We start from the raw sequence: 16,644 nt of genomic DNA on the forward strand, positions 1-16,644 counted from the left end.
CGCCTCCAGAGGTCAAGCAATTCTCCTGCCTCAACCTCCTGAGTAGCCGGGACTAGAAGATGCGCACCACCATGCGGGGCTAACTTTTGTACTTTTAGTAGAGATGGGGTTTCACTATTTGCCCCAGCTGGTCTCAAACCCCTGACCTAAAGTGATCTGCCTGCCTTGCCCTCCCAAAATGCTGGCATTACAGGCGTAAGCCACGAGCTCGGCCGCAAAAAAAATTTTTTTTAAAATAGTGAATCCTAGTGCTGGTGAGGAGGAGAGTAAGGTGTGACACATACCAACCCACTGCTCGAGGCATCCCCAAGGCACATGACCTTTTGGGAAATCAGCCCAGGAATAAGCTACAAGGGTCATAAAAATGTTTCAACCTTTCAGTTAGTTATTTTACCTCTGGAAATCTACTTAAGGAAATACTCCAAAATATGGAAAAAGTTACATGCATAAAGATGTTAATTATGCCATTGTTTCTAATAACAATAGTAGTGAAAATAGCCCAACTTCCAACAATAGAGGAATGATTAAACAAATTAGGGGCACATCCTTGGGATTGATCATTCGGTCCTTAACTATAAGAGTTTAAAACAGAAACGTGGAAATTTTTGCTATAAGATTAAGGGGTGGGGAGCAGAATAAGCTATGAAAAATATACAGACTTAGGCTAAGAAGAAATATACCAAGAGTAGTTATAATAGTATGCATTTCTGCACATTAACTTTATACTGGCTTTGATAAACAATTTGACCCTTTGCTCTGATTTCTCAGTTATTATATTCTATTGTACTAGATGCATATTTGTTTTAAGTATCCGCAAATCTTTTAAATAAGGTAGAATACAAATTAACCAATTAAGTAATAATTCATAGAATCAAGCTGTTTCATTACGATGGTAGGGTTATGATGATACCCATTCTTTTTCTTTATTTTCGAAATTTCTGTAGCCTGGTTAGTTTGCTTTTACAATGTAAAAAATATACAGAACACCAAATAAACAAGTAACATAAAGAAACTGCTGCCATATCTTACACCTTCAGTGCTCCTTCCTGTATTTGATCTGAGAACACAGCACTCTCCCAAAGGTCACTTCAGCTAAGGGAGAAATAGGGCTTTCTTCCTGTAGGTTCTGTGAGCTGAGGACTGAAAACTGTTCCCTGAATGGGTTGACTGCTCCGTGAAGACCCCAAGGAACTCTAGAAGCCCAGGAACATTAGGGTAGGATCATTCTGATGACAGACAGCAGCTAGACTCCTAGGGTGGAGGGGCCTTCCCAAAATTCAAACAGCATAGGTAAGAACAGATCAGAAAAGAGACTGATGTGGGAAACCCTTCCACAAAAAACAGATCAAAGGAGTGAGCCCCTGAGGGCAGGGACCATAGTATCCATCTTTGTACTCCTTGCTACAAACGTGATGCCTAGTAAAGGAACCCAATAAACGCTGTTGCTAATGGATTCATGCATGCGTGCACACATGCATTCATTGTTTGACAAATATTTACAGATGTGCCACTGTTCTAGCTGCAGGTTATTTAGCAGTGAACACAATGAAGTCCCTACCCTTAAAGCAGCTTACATTCTAAGTGCGGAGAGGCAGATGATAAACAAATAAAGACATATTGCATCAGGCAGCTATGAGTATCCTGAAGATAAATAAAGTCAGGTAGGGGAAAAGGGAGAGCCCCGGGGAGGCAGGGAGAGGGGTGTGCTGGCTTAGCTGACCACAGCCTTTCTGCAGGAAGTGAGGGGCTGAGCCATACACAGGTGGAGGGTAGGGCACTGCAGGCACAGGGAGCGGCCAAGTGCACAGGCTTTGAGACAGGTGTGTGGGCAGCTTCAAAGGCCAACAGGAACAGCAAAGTGGCTGGAACAGAGTAAACAAAGAGGAGAACATATCACATATGAGGTCAGTTCTTGCAGTTTTTTAGGCCGTTCTTAGGACTTCGGATTTTATGTCAGTGAGATAGGAAGCTGCTGGAGGGTTTTGGGTGAGGAGTGTCATAGTCTGGCTTATGTTCTAAAAGGCTCACTCTGCTTATGTATAGAGTACACCTGGGGAACAGAAAGCAGGAGAGAAAGGGTGAAAACAAGAAAGATCCATTTTGAGGCTGCTGTAATTGTCCAAGTGAGAGAGGAAGATGGATTTTTTTTAAACTCTCCACTTTAGACTGAGAAAGAAAAATGTTTTATCTGAGAATCCAAACCCCCTTTAATTATCAAACCCAGAGAGGCACCAAAATGTGACAGCGATCACCTCTCCCCGCCTAAGCTAAATAATCACCTCCTGAAGCCACTTGCTATGTGAGCTCTAGACTAACTGATGCTAAGTAGCCATAAAATGACATATGTTGGACAACATCACTCGTACTATATAGTTCAACAGTATAGAGCAATCACTATCCAATGTTATCTCTGTAAACCAGGGAGGATTCCTGTCAAACAACTTTGTCTCAGCCCACTTCCTTGTTCCTTTTGCCTTTGAAAACCTGCTTGTAACAAAGGCCAAACAGAGCACTCCCCAAGGCAACTTGGAAGTGTGTCCCAGGCAGCTGTCCTCAACCTTGGCTCAGATACTAGGTCGACAAGACCAGGACTGTCTTTTGGTGTGAGGGGCATGGTTTCTTCCCACCCCCACTGTAACCTGGAGCTGCAATCCCTGCTGAAAGAATTGCCCTCTAAAGGACTAAGGATCTCAGCAACAGGGAAGTGGGAGGAATCTTCACGCCAGAGATAAAGAGCCAGTCCTTGGGCATGCGTGGGAAGCACTGGGGTGGGGCGAAGAAATCTATCTCCCGGGAGGTGTTATCACTTCATAAATCCCAGATTTGATCAGGCAATGTAGCCATCTCACTATTTCAGGCTGCAGCTCCTAAGACAAGTGTGAACTGGGCAGACAAACAGGAAGACGGTCCCAGGTGGAGAGCCTGCATTTGGCTTCTGTACTCCAGTTCCAGCAATTAACAAAGCAAAAACCTGCCACACTCAGAATGATGGCCCTTCCCAACCAGAATTCTGTTTCTGACAAGTGGCAAAGATACTTTAAACTGCACCAAGTGTATGACAAGGACAATCTTCTGGATATTCCCATTTAAACAGGGATGGGCCAGATGCAGTAGCTCACACCTGTAATCCCAAAACTTTGGGAGGCTGAGGCAAGAGGACTGCTTGAGACCAGAAGTTCAAGACCAGCCTGGGTAACACGATGAGACCCCTGTCTCTACAAAAAACACAAAAATTAGCCAGCTGTGGTGGTGTGCACCTGTGGTCCCAGCTACTCAGGAGGCTGAGGCAGGAGGATTGCTTGAACACAGGGGTAGAGGCTGCCATGTTTGTGCCACTGCACTCCAGCCTGGGTGACAGAGCATGACTCTGTCTCAAAAAACAATAAATAAAATAAAACAGGGATGAACTGGAGAAACTTCATCAAACTGTTCAGGATGAACTGGAGAAGGTATAGGTGCTGTCTTGCTTAGAGGTGGGGATGATTTAAGGAAGGCTAACACAAGGGCCTTGGTTAGTCTAAAGATAATCACAGCAACCAGGTGGTGGTACCAGGAACTAGTCCACCAAATCCCAACCTGCAGTCAAAGAGTCTCAACTCTCACCTATAAAGGGATCCTCCCAAATTCTCTAAATGTATGGAAATCTTTGACAGGTCTTCTGAAGCCTATAGTCATAGAATAGATATAGATAAATAGTGTAGATATTGTATAGCTACAGATTGACATGTACATATGCCGTATACATTAGATACATGCTACATATTTACATTTCTTGGCCTTTCGGCTTTATTATCTATCTCCACAAAGTAGGACACAAGACAAGCTTGTTTCCCGTTTAAGTTTTTCTACCTGGACTGTTTTGCAAATCTGCCAGAGAGTTGCAGGATACTCCTGCTATGGAAAGATTTCTGCCAGACAGGCTCAGAGACCTGCCCTGTTACTGTTCTATTTAATAACGCATCCACACAAACACACAAATGGGGGACTTTCTTCCCCATGACTTTCACGGCATGGCTGGGGGCAGAGCTGGGAGGTTTTCATAGCCCATTTATCCTCAAACTGCTCCATTTCCCCCTTGATCTCAGTTGCCACCCGACTAACTCCGGGATGATTCAGCTCCATACCACAATCATCTCCTGGTGATAGAGTTCCATGGATTTAAAAGCTGTAAGAAAAACTGAGACAGATTCAGAAGAGATTCTAGTCACCCCAAACCAGCAATTACAAATATTTTTTAAGTATTCATATATATATATATATATATAGATAGATATAGATATATTTTTTTTTTAATTTTTTTGAGACAGTCTCACTGTTGCCCAGGCTGGAGTGCAGTGGCGCCATCTCGGCTCACTGCAATCTCCAACTCCCGGGTTCAAACCAATCTCCTGCCTCAGCCTTCTGAGTAGCTAGGATTACAGTCACCTGCCCCCACACTTGGCTGATTTTTGTAGTTTTAGTAGAGATAGGGTTTCACCATTTTGGCCAGGCTGGTCTTGAACTCCTGACCTCGTGATCCACCTGCCTCAGCCTCCCAAAGTGCTGGAATTACAGGCATGAGCCACTGCGCCCGGCCTAATTTTTGTATTTTTAGTAAGAGGCGGGGTTTCACCATTTTGGCCAGGCTGGTCTCGAACTCCTGACCTCCCAAAGTGATCTGCCCGCCTTGGCCTCCCAAAGTGCTGGGATTAAAGGCATGAGCCACCATATCCAGCCACAAGTTTTCATATATTTTTAAGTATCTAAAATTAGCACCTCTCTTTAAACCTTTTACTCACTCTTTCCTGACCCCTTCCTTGTATCCCCTATTCCCTTTCGGTTTCTTCACCATCCCCATTTGTCTCCTTTTCCTCAGTACCTACCCACCAAGTCCTGCTCTGCTCCCATCCCACTTCAGATTTTCGTGTCTATTCTGTAATACCCTTAATGACCCACTGAGGCTGTGAGCTTCCTGTTTACCCACAAGCGTTTAGTGGATCCAGCAATCCTACCAAGCGTTAAAGATGCTGTAGTCCTACTGTGCTGCCTCCAACCCAGTTCCTTCCAAAACAAAGCAGGATGACAAGGTGACTCCACAAGAACTGCATTTGACCTCTGTGTGGGTTTTGTTTCCAAAGCCACAGCAGGGTACTCTGAAAACTCTAAACCAGAGGGAAAGGAGACCTAGCCTTCAGAACTCTGTGTGTGTGTTTAAAGGCAGGAAAAAAAAAAAAGAAAAAAAAAGGAACCAATGAGGTTGTCAGAAGGGGATACTCTGCCGTAACTGGTGTTTACCACGACCCACCGGGTGCTGAGGAGGAAGTGGTTGCTATAACCCCAAGGGGGAAATGCTCGCTTGAAACAGGAAAATGGAACTCTTACAACTTTCCATTAGCAGCATTCGAGAAGCCAGCCACACTGGGAAACGCTTGCACAAGCACTCCCCAGAGTCCCTGAGATGAGTGTCAAGACAGTCCAATCACAAAGCACAGATCACGACACAGATACAGGTCCATGTTGTTTCCAGAACGTCTCAGCACTGGAAAAACTCTTATGATCACTTCCCTTACCTCCAGCAGGCTGAACTTGTAAGGAGCTGTGGGGAGGAGGAAGAAAGGGGGAAAAGGCAGGATGACACATTGGAAAGAACGCTGGGCCCAGTGAGGATCAGAAGACCTGGTCTTTAGTCCCAGTTCTGCGATTTACTAGTGGTGGAACTTTGGGCAAATTACCCACCCTTCCTGCTTCTCGATTTCTACTTCCTCTATAAAACAGGGATATTGTTCACTGCTTTGCTCACATCCTCGGGCTGCTGTGGGAATCATATGGAATCCTTCATAGGATGAAACTTGTATGTGCTATGCAAATGCTTGTTATCACTGTAAGATTCGAATCTGCATAAAGCTTTCTTGAGTCCCAGCCTCTTGCTCCTCAAACGCATCCTCTCTGCTACACTTCCACCTGAGCACTTCCTCAACCCACTTTACTTGTAATTCTGCCCACACTGCTGCAGAATTTCAGTAGAAGATCCCATAGTCTGGTCAGAAGAGTATAAGCAAGTCTAAATAACCAAAGTGCGGGGAACTCAACCAAATCACTTGACTCTGGGCTCCGTGTTCCCACATTCTCTCCTCTCCAGAGATGAAGATTTCATCCTCAATGGCTAATTTGCCTGCTTGGAGGCTCAGATTGGCCCCTGTTCTGAGTCATATTTTCCATTTAGTAAAATGAACATCTGGCTGCTGCACGATGCCTTTTGTGTACCGTCACCTACGCCACAATTATCTGCAAGGTAATGCATGCCACTACAGCACGGTGCAAAAACAGGGTTGGTTTGGGATGGTGAAAGTCAGCCATCTTAGTTTCAATCTTATATGCAAATTCTAATGAAGAAAAGCCACTACCAGCAGGTCCACACACACTCACAAAGAACTCATAAATTCTTTTAATCCAAGTGTTCAAAGGGATCTTAGGTCCCAGGAACCATCCTGCTGTTTCATCTCAGTGGGAGGCAAGATGGTTAAGGAAAAACAGCTCTAGTTTCCTCCATCCCCCCAGTCCTCCTATCGGTGTGACCTTGACCAGGCCATCCAACCTTCTAAAAACCTTGGCTTCCTCATCTGCAAAATAGGGGTAATAACAAGACATGTCCTTCCCGGCTCCCAGGGTTCTTATGGCAACCAAGTGAGAAAACAGATGTGAAAGTGCTTTGCAAACCGCAAAACACTGTCCAAGTGTGAGGTATTGTTATCTAGCAAAAGTGCCTTGAGAATAACACAGAAATCTGGAAGCATTTTAATTTGTTAATGGACTTATACCACACCTTGACTTAAAAACGACGTAGGGTAAGTGCCTGAAGGAATTCTGAAATAATTTCTAAATAAGTTTATCCAAGCAAGTTGCCAAAACAACCCACTGAATTGGGTAGTAGGCTTTTGGATAATAGGAAAACTGCAGATCGCTGTTCTTCATTCTTATTTCACCTTTTGAGCTCTGGAAAGAACTGGAAGGACCATATTGTGTTGCCTTTTAGGGAAGAACTAAACAGTCTCTTCACACCCTCCACACCCTCCCTATTATCACTTCCATCCCCTGAGCACCTGGGAAGCAGCTCCTTCTCCAAACCTACAAACCTTCTTCCCAGAGCCCAGGCTAGCTTGGAAGCCTGGAGCGATTTGAAACGCTGTCCTAAGATCTTGAGGCCAAAGGCATCCCCATCATCCTTCCAAGAGGGTGTTACCCCCAGGGACAGCAGGAGTTTCCAGAACACACAAAGGCTTATTCTGCTCACAAGGATATTTACCAAATCAGCCCCACAAGAATTTGCCAGGATCAGGGCAAAAGAGCAGAGCTGGGACAGCCTTCTGATTCACAGCCTGGCAGATTCACCCTTCTCTATTATTAGCAACCCAGGCACGATGCCACCAGGGCTGAGGAGAGACCTTGGTGTCAGGGTAGAGAAAGCAGGAAGAGGTGTGTGTGCAGCGGGGGAAGTATGCAGAGTTGCCTGAGGTTTCCTCCAGAGAGAGAGAGAGAGCAGAGGGGTTGGTTAAAGCAATCTCCCCTTCCTCCTTAGTTCTCTAACCTCCTGTGAATCTCAGACAAGCCCAGCCCCAGGATCAGAAGCCCTGGAACCCAGACCCACCCTGAATGTTGCTGGAGGTGCTCCCCCTTACCCTTCTGGGCCCAGCTCAGAGGTGCACAGCACTGCCTCTGCTGGGTACCACTGGACTCTAGGCTGTGCCAGAGGCTGCAAGATGGAGAAGCATAGAGAAACCGATAGGAAAGGTGGAGAATCTCTTTTCCCTGCAAGTTGCTGCAGCCCTAACACACATTATGTTCCCTCCTCGTAACAATGACTACCACTGAAACAGCACCCATTACATACATCACAGGGCATTCACCTCCTGTTATAGACAGGAAAACAACCGTGTGGAGGCTCAGCAGGCTGCCCTGGAGAAGAACGTGGCTAATGCTGATTGAGAGGGACAGGACTGAAGGAGGAGATGAGTAGCTTCACCTTCATGAATCTTGTATTATTTCATTTGTATAGGTATTTCACGTGTATTATTTAACGTGCTATATCAAGCTTGTACAGGCATTACTTGAATACACTGAAAACCATGAAATGAAGGAATTGAAAAAAAAAAAGAAAGACATGTTGCCAATCAATGGTAGAGTCTAGATTTGGACAGATTTGTCCAACTCCAGAATATACTCTCTGGCCACACCTTCACAATTTGTCCAAATACTAAACCAGGACATGGATGCTAACAAAGACTATTTTTCTAATGTTATTCATATGAATAATTTTACAAAATAACCAATAACCAAACATTTGGTTATTAAGTATGATAAATGTGGCCTATGGAAAATAAAATGACACAAAATGAAAACTGGCTGCCACGCAAACTTAGGAGAGGGCAGAGGAGCCACGGTGACCCCAGACTCACTTTCCATAAAGGGGGAGGAAAATCAAATCCCCTGCAGATGGCTGCAGACCTCAAATAGAGTTGCTGCCACCGAGGGCAGAGGCCAAGCCCCTGGAGCAGGCTGACTAGTCTAGTCTAGTGGTTAGGAACATAGTCTCTGGAGCCAGGCTAAGTGTGAATTCTGGTTCTGAATTTCGTATCTGTGACTTCAGGCAAGCTTATTTGTGCCCCATTGGTTTCCTCACCTGTGAAATGAATTTGGGACATTGTGAGGACTAAAATGTAAAGTATCTAGCACTAAACACTACCTAAGTGTTCGTTATTATCATCATTATCAGTCCTGGTCAGGGAGAAAAAGGGCGAATTATCTATTTCAAAAGGAGCCAGGACTGGGATAAGGCTCTGGTGAGCTTTTCACGTGGTCTTGACAACTGTGTTCATGATAGGCTTATTCTAGGCTGCTCTCTGCTCTCAGGAAGGAGGTTTCCTGTGTGAAGAGAAGGCCTCCCAGGAAGTGACAATAGAGGTATCAATACTCCCAGCAAGAGAGCCATAGGCCCAGAGTCGATGTCAGAAAGAGGGGCATCTCAGGGAGCATGCCTCCACAGAGGGCTACTGATGAGGAAGAGAGCACATGGTTGCCCAGAGGGCAGGCCTGCGGGGAAGCACTGACGCCAGCACCCAGGTTAGGGGAGTCCCGGTGTCAACTTCTGCAGAGATTGGCACTCATATCCCAAAGAACTGGGTGTCTCTCTAAGATATAGCTCCCCGCCTCCCAATATCTCTTCCTGCAGGTGTTTTGTTCCAATGGCTGACAGCGTCTATTCAGAATTTTTTAAAATGTCACTTTGTTTCCATTTGTAAGAGGAATTAAAATGTACCAAAATTCCAAAGAAAATTGCCCCTTTTCAAATGTGGTTGCCTGTCTCCCCTCTTCCCTTTTCTGCTTTTGATCTTATTTAAAATCTCTGACCTAAAAGTGAACTCTGATATTCCATGCTCCTGGAGTTTTGGGAGGACCCTGACTTCAGAGGCAGAACTCCTGAGTTCTTCTGGTTCCAGCTCTGCAGCTAATTTGGAAACCCCAAGAAAGTTGTATCACTTGTCTCAGTCCAGACAATGGAAAGATTAACCACATAAACTCAAAAATACTATCTGGCTCTGAAATTCTGTGTTCTTGGGATAGTCTCAAAAAAGCTGAGTTGTGGGGACTAACCTAAGTCGATATTCTACCCTTTTGAACTGGTGTTTAAAGGAGAAAGAAGATAAACGAATGTTTTCCTCATCAGTCATTCAAGACTATACTTAAAATTACATTTTGCAGAAATAAAAGCAGTATTTTTAATATTAGGAAAACGTCTAAAAGGGTGACTATGGGTGATTTTAATTTCTTTATAGTTTTCTTTATTGACCCAATGATCTACAATGGACATGTCACAGTTTAAAACTCAACTTAAAGGTTATTGCTTTAAATTCGATTTTTGCTGGGGAAAGAGTTAGGAGTCTGGCTTCTAAAAGCGTCCTTTTCACCAGTGAAACTGCCTTCATTCCCAACCCTGCAGCAAACCTGTGAAGAGTTAAAGCGCAGGCCAGGCGGAGAGGGTGGGGAGAAAAGGGAACTGTAAAAAGCCTCAACACCCAGTAGATTTCCTACTGCTGCTGACACCTTGGCCCAGCGTCTGTGCCTCCGACCTGCTTACGGAGACCAACCACACCTCGATCCTAACACATCACCTGTGAGTGCACGGTCAGCTCTCAAGCGGCCTCAGACGGCCTCAAACTAAGCTCTGGGCGGGGTTTTCAACCCCGAAAGCCCAGAACTGAGCCTCCAGGCAGCGCAGGGCCCGTGACCACGTGAGCACGGACCCGCCTCCCCCGCCTTTCCATGACGTAACTGCTGGGGCGGGGAGGGGGGCGGGGCACACCCAGCTGCCCAAATCAGCCCGACCCCAAAAGAGCAAGCGAGTTCCTGAAATTCCTTGAGGTTTGAAAGGCAGCTTAAAGATTCTAAGTCCCTTTTGGCGGAGAGGTGGGAGGTAGGGAAGCCTGAGGGCATCCCAGAACCAGCATGAGGAACAGAAATGTGTCAGCTCCTTCCCCAAGAGAGTCAATGCTGAATGTGTTAGGTAGGGTCCTTTTCCGGGACCAGCTGGTGAACCGACGCGTGGAGAGTCAGCTCTAATATGATTACTTGTATTAAGTTACCCACGATTCTTATGAAAAAGGAAACCAAATATCCCACAGTACAAGAAGGAAAGAAAAGGGGGCCCCAGGCTTTTCAGCAAGGGCGTTTGGAAAGAAATGGATATTGATGATAGGGACTTTTCAGAGACCAGGCTGAGCCCAGTTGGGATGCAACTCAGGAAAGTCAGATCGAGGGAACTAAACCAAGATACTGTTGGCCAAGATAAATTTCAAACGCTTTTTCTCACCAGGATTCATGAAGCCTTTTTGCCTTGAAGCCCACAGGGCACAAGAGAGCTACCCTGTCCCTGGGACAAACAGGAAAATGTTCAACCCCATCTTGGGTAAATGCAAGACCTCTGCCAACCCCAACACATACGCCTTGTGACTACCCTAAGTGGATATGCTCTTTCACATTGCTAAGAAAAAGTCTGCAGCTATGAAGTGGTCAGCCTCTGAGGTCCAGTCATTGCCCTGACAAGGCTTTGAGATGCATGCTCTCTGAAACTCCCCTCCCTTCACCTGGCAAAAATTATTCATGCCATCCTTAATAGCCTTTTCAGCTGAGCGCTTTGGTCAGAAAATTAACCACCTGCCTCTTCTCACCATGTCAAACCCAGTGGTCTGGTGAGAAGACCTAACATGGGGTGCTTCTCAGTCCACAGACAGTGTTGCTGGTTCCCAGAGGCCAGATTGTTCCTTTCTTCCTAGCCTGTGAATGACACTCCCACCTAGAACCAGCCCTTCTGCTCTTGAGGGGTTACACTTCATTTACCTTTGATTTAGCCAGAGAGTTTACCTTGCAGACACCTCCATCTGTAAAATTGGGCAGAGAAGGCAGGGAAAGCAATTAGTGTGTTGCGTGTGTTCTCTGAGCCTACCATTATGCAAGAGAGCTTGTGTCCATTCTCTAAGATGGTCTTCACAACCACCCTGGCAAGGGCACAGAGTTGCTAAGTGCAAAAAATTTGATAAATCCAGAGCCCAGATGCAACCCAGGCCTTCCCTATGCCAGGCTGCTTTCCTGCAATTGCCTGGGGCATACAGAAAAATACCTACATTGAGGTAAACGGTTTGATTTAAAAATTAAATATAATCATTTTCTTTTAAAGCCCAATTTGCATAATTTTGCATTGTACAGATTTGGATCTGTGCTTCATCCTCTCCCATCTGCAACAACATTTAAATGCCTCAGTCTGGGCACTAAAAAAGGCAGCAAATGCAGGTCTACTAGCTGGCCATGTTTTTGGTAACCCTGCAAAACAAAATTTCCAGCTCTCCAGATGATACCCCCACCTCCTTCAAAACAAATGCCTATACTCCAGCATGTGTCACTCAGGAGTCCAAGCTGGGAGTTCAGACTCAAGCTGCTTATAAGCTCATAGGCTGAGTGAGGGCATTACATAAAAAGGCTCAGAGCTATGGGGAAACAGTGTAGGAGCAACGTCGGCAGTCCACCTAAAGGCCTGGCTGAAGAATTTCTGGGCCTCCTAAAGGATCCCCAGGCAGCTGCCACCATCTCATCTCCAGTAGTCAAAAGCCCACCACTAGCTGAAGGCTGGGAGGGCAATGCAGTGGTCCTTGACCTTGGCTGCACATCAGTATCACCTGGGAGTTTTACAACCATTGTTGCCTGGGTCCCCCCCACCCCGAGATTCTGGCTTAGTCAGTGCAGAGTGTAGTCTAGCACAGGGATTTATTTGTTAAGCTCCCACATGTTTCCAAAGTGCAGTCTTGGCAAGAACCACTGGGCTAGTGTTTGGTCAAAGTGGCCCAAAAGAGCTAGGAAAATGTAAATAACATTCAGCAGGCCATTCAGGGTTCTTGAGAACAGAGAAGGACCAAAGGGATTTCTGTGTACTGGCAGTGAAAGGCGAGGTAGCGAGATAGAGCAAAGGGTTTGGAGCAAAGCAAGCGGAAATTTGAGTCCTAGCTCCAGCATTTTGCCCACCATGTGACCTGGGTAAAGCCACTCATTCATGCTGAGCCTCAGTTTCCTCATCTGTAAAATAAGGCTGCTTGCCTTACTGGGCTGTGCTAGGAATTAGCTGTACTAGGGCATTGCCTGGCACATACAAGGTCTTCTGTAAGTGACACTTATGATTGTTAATAAACAAATTGCACCTGGGATTGACTTGTGTTTGGTATTTAGAGAGGCTGTGGGCTGATGGTACCCTTCAGAGGGGACCCCTTTAGTGAACAAGATTCAGACTTCCTTGGGGAGGAGCTGTGGAAGATAAAAGAAGTTGAAAGTGGTATAGGAGACAGGCAGGGCAGCCACTCAAGCATCTGGGGCATCTCCAGCCTTTGTTCTCTATCCCTAGTCCCTTTTTCTCTGCAAGTTGAGTCTCAGGAGGAGGTGTATATTTACAGGGAGACTCCAGCTATATTTCGCCACGTTCTACCTACCAAAGTGGGTGGCAATCAGACTGGATTGTGTCATCCCAAGCAGCTCTGCCCAAGACAGGTCTGTCTGCCCACAGACTCACACCTACCTTCTACCTCATACTTTACACCATGATGCTCTGAGGGAAGCCAGGCCCTAGAGGGGGCAGCCAGCACTACAACCTGTCACCTGTGCTGTCCACGCTTGCATAAACCTGGGTAGAAGACACAGACCCTGGAAATGTATGACAACTGTCCCAAGGCAGAGAGGGCTGGGGAATCCCAACTCTGCAACACTTCCCCCTTCGTGCTTTGAGCAGCCCAGCATAAAGGAACCCACTGCCTACATGATTCTTTCTGCTTTTCCTTTTCTCTCCTTTCTCCCTTAATACCTGTAGAGTTGATGGAGCTCTTTCTCATCCATTATTTCTTATGATGTTCAAAACAGCCCTGTGAGGCAGCTGATTACAGGGACTAAGATGACCTGGATTCACCAGTAAGAAAACAGAGGCTCAGGCAGATGCCATGACTTGCTCCCGGTCACAGGACTCATCAGAAACAGCATTTGAACCCATGTCTATGTACCAAGAACCCATTCTTCTCCACCATGCTATGCTCCATGGCCCCCTACCCATGTCAAAGGCCCTCCTGCTTGCTGTGTAGTATAAGCCATCTGTGAAGTGGAGACAGTGGCGGGGGAAGGGGAGTGTAGACATGCAACTAATCTAAGCTCTAGCTGAACTCAGAGTCCCCCTGACTTGATGCTCCATTCTAAAACTGAGTTTGAGCAACACATCATTCCATCTCTCCTTTCTCCATCTGAGAAAATGGCAAAGCCAGCTACCCAAGGACAGGCTGGACGAGTCAACCACCAAACATCTTACAACATCTGTGCCTCAGAACACAGCTTTCACCTTACCAAACTTCATTTTAAAGAAATGAAGGTACTTCATTGCAAAGAGATTTTGTTCAACTGCTGGGCCAATGTGGGAAATATTAAATTCCAGTCAAAGAAGGCATGGATATCCTACTAATTCCCTAAGGCATGTTCCATATTGACAAACCATCTGGCTTTCTGAGTGTCAGGGAAATTTCCAATCCAAAGAGTAAATGAACTTCCATAAGTAGAAAAATAACCTCTTCACAGCACCCAATTCTCACCTGCCAAGAATTCTCTCACCTTTCGCGTGCAGCACTGATGTTGGGGCCATTAGGAACAAAACGAAGGGGAAGGAAATGGCACCAGGTCAGGTGTTACCAGAAGGATATGTGAAAGCAAGTGTAGAATCACCCCCAAGAAACTCAAAGTAGGAGAAGCACTTGCTCATCTGTTACCAGATACTCACTCTCCAGCTGGCCGGCCTAGTGCACGCTTCCAGAAGGAGACCAGCACCAGCTAGGGAGCAGAGCAGTCAACCTGTGCACCCCAACATCCTCCCTCGAAAGCCTGCATGGAAGGCCTGCATTTGGATTCACAGACAGCTATTCTTTCAATAAGCACAGCCGACTCACAGGTCCTACACGGGGAGAATGGAATGGGGTCAGGAAAAAATATTGCTTTCCTTTTCCCTTTGAATGCCTGAGTAGACATTGAAGCCAAGGTGGGGAATGAAGGAGGTGGCCTCTGCCCTAAGAGGGAAACAGCCCTTTAATGGGAACAACACAGTAAGAGATTCATCCAAGAGTCCCTGTCTTCAGAGCTACCTCCCTACACCTCCATCTGTGGACACCCCTTTCAAAACTCAACCTGTCCTCTTGCCATCCACAGGATATTTTAATTTCCTAGAATGTGGCACTTCAAAATTCAGCTCGTGCTGAGCTCAGTGTTCAGCACCCTGGCTCCACACAGGCCCGCTCTGCCCCACCCCTGCCCCTAAGTCCTAGCGACATCGACCCACTCACCATTTCCCGGTCCCGCCACATTCTCTCAGTTCTCCTGGCCATTGCTCACGTGGACCTTCAACTTGGAATCATCTTTCCTCCCTGTCCAGCCACTAAGGTCCAACTCAACAGTAAATTGAAGTCCAGTCACTGAAGTCCAACTCAACAGTTATTGACTGTCCCTTCTCCCACAGAGCCTCCACAGATGAGCTCTGGGCCTCCCAGCAGGCCCCAGGGCAGTAGCTGTTCCTCCCTGTCTGCACCCACACAGCATGGCCCTGCCCTCATGGGCCTCCCTGCAGCCTCTACCCAATGACTCTGTGATCTGATTGCATGTCTCTGTGACCAGTGACATCTCCAGGTCCTCAAGGGCAGGCACCAGGGCTTGTTGGGCTGGAATGTTCAGCATGTAACAGGTGTTTAATTCATTGTTCATAAAATGGACACGAGTTAACTAATTAAAAGCTCCACAACATTGTACAAGGAAAAAAAATTCCACTTTCTCATCCATGAAGCTCTGGAGCTGGAGAAATGAAGTGGCTGGCTGCTGGGTGCCAAGACAAGGAACTGATGACGGGGAGGAAAGGAGAAAGAGTGAGGGAGAAGAGGAGGGGGATGATGACGATTCCAACCTGAGACATTACTGCAGAAAGCAACCCCAGGTTAACAAGGCAAGTTGCTAAAGGAAAGGGAATGGCAGATAAAGCCCCTGCCTCCCCCTGCCCCCCCGCCCTAGAGGGTTTACCAGGGCACTTCAGCAGAACCCAAGGGAAAGCCATGTGGGCCAGCAGGCTTCCAAACCAGTTTTGTCTGCTCTAATGAGGCCACGGGGGTGGGCGGGCAGGGGCAAGTCACAGAAGCATCTGCTTTTGAATCAACAGTGAGGCTTTGGCTGGCTGAAGAATGTCTCCAACTCCCTAGTCACCCAGTGGACCTAATTTCATTCCTGGACATGTCTAGTATAGATTGAAAGAGAAGCCATAGTCAGTTTCAAAAGGAAGTGGAAAAATTCCCTGGGGTTCACTGAGATACCATGATTAGATTGGGGTCTCCAGGAGCATTTCTTGTTAAGTGCCAAGTCCAGAGCTCGGTCTTTGGGGAAATGGGGGAAATTCAAAAGGATCAAACCCCCCAAACTCCCTTTAGCTCAGTGGGAAAAACCCAAAGCTCCTGCGCTGCCTCTGTGTGTCCTCTGGGGCCCCGAACCTGCATCAGCCTGTGGTGTAACATGCCCTCCACCCCAGCACAGACATAACACAACATAAAACTCATTAAAGACCAGAGGACTCCATAACTATCTGGCACTAAAAGGAGATCTCCTGCCACATGTTTCCCATCTAGGATTCTTTCGTGAAAGATCATGTGTAGCTGTACACAATGTCGAAAAAGGACATCCCAAAGGGTTTGGGTGTGTGTCCATTTTTCCTAAGGGTTGTCCTGGGGTGCCAAGTGCACATCTGCCACCGTGTCCTGGGGGCAATATGTGGCTGACTTTTCTGGCAATGGGAGGGGATAGAGCAGAACTGGAGGTAGAGAAAAACGTGCAAGGAGAGTGAGTTATTGCCAAGAGGATTTGACTGTGCTGTGACAACAGAAGTCCCCTGGGTCTTCAAGCCTCAGGCTGGGATGCTATAATCTGGAAACTCCAGGGAGTGACATCACCATGTGCTGGCAGGGACCAATGCCCTGCCTCACTGATGTGGCACAAGTCATTTGCTGCCTTGGGTCTCTAGTACTGTATATTTGTAGTCAGTGAGCAAAAAGGAATATTTTAAAAAGGAAT

General features: G+C 46.5%; 1 protein-coding gene and 1 long non-coding RNA gene across 2 annotated transcripts in view; both read right to left on the reverse strand.

The window, feature by feature from the left end:
• The window catches only part of LOC105552345, a 20,366-nt gene extending 15,225 nt beyond the window's left edge, over positions 1 to 5,141 (reverse strand). The window contains exon 1 of the long non-coding RNA XR_001007993.1: positions 4,992 to 5,141. This is a non-coding gene — a long non-coding RNA (uncharacterized LOC105552345). The remainder of the gene's footprint in view (positions 1 to 4,991) is intronic.
• ITPKB (inositol-trisphosphate 3-kinase B) overlaps positions 1 to 16,644 on the reverse strand; it is a 109,953-nt gene that overhangs the window by 40,508 nt on the left and 52,801 nt on the right. The gene's annotated exons all lie outside the window — the stretch shown is intronic.

This window comes from Mandrillus leucophaeus, unplaced genomic scaffold (assembly GCF_000951045.1).
Source record: "Mandrillus leucophaeus isolate KB7577 unplaced genomic scaffold, Mleu.le_1.0 Scaffold550, whole genome shotgun sequence".
Taxonomy (NCBI): Eukaryota; Metazoa; Chordata; class Mammalia; order Primates; family Cercopithecidae; genus Mandrillus; species Mandrillus leucophaeus.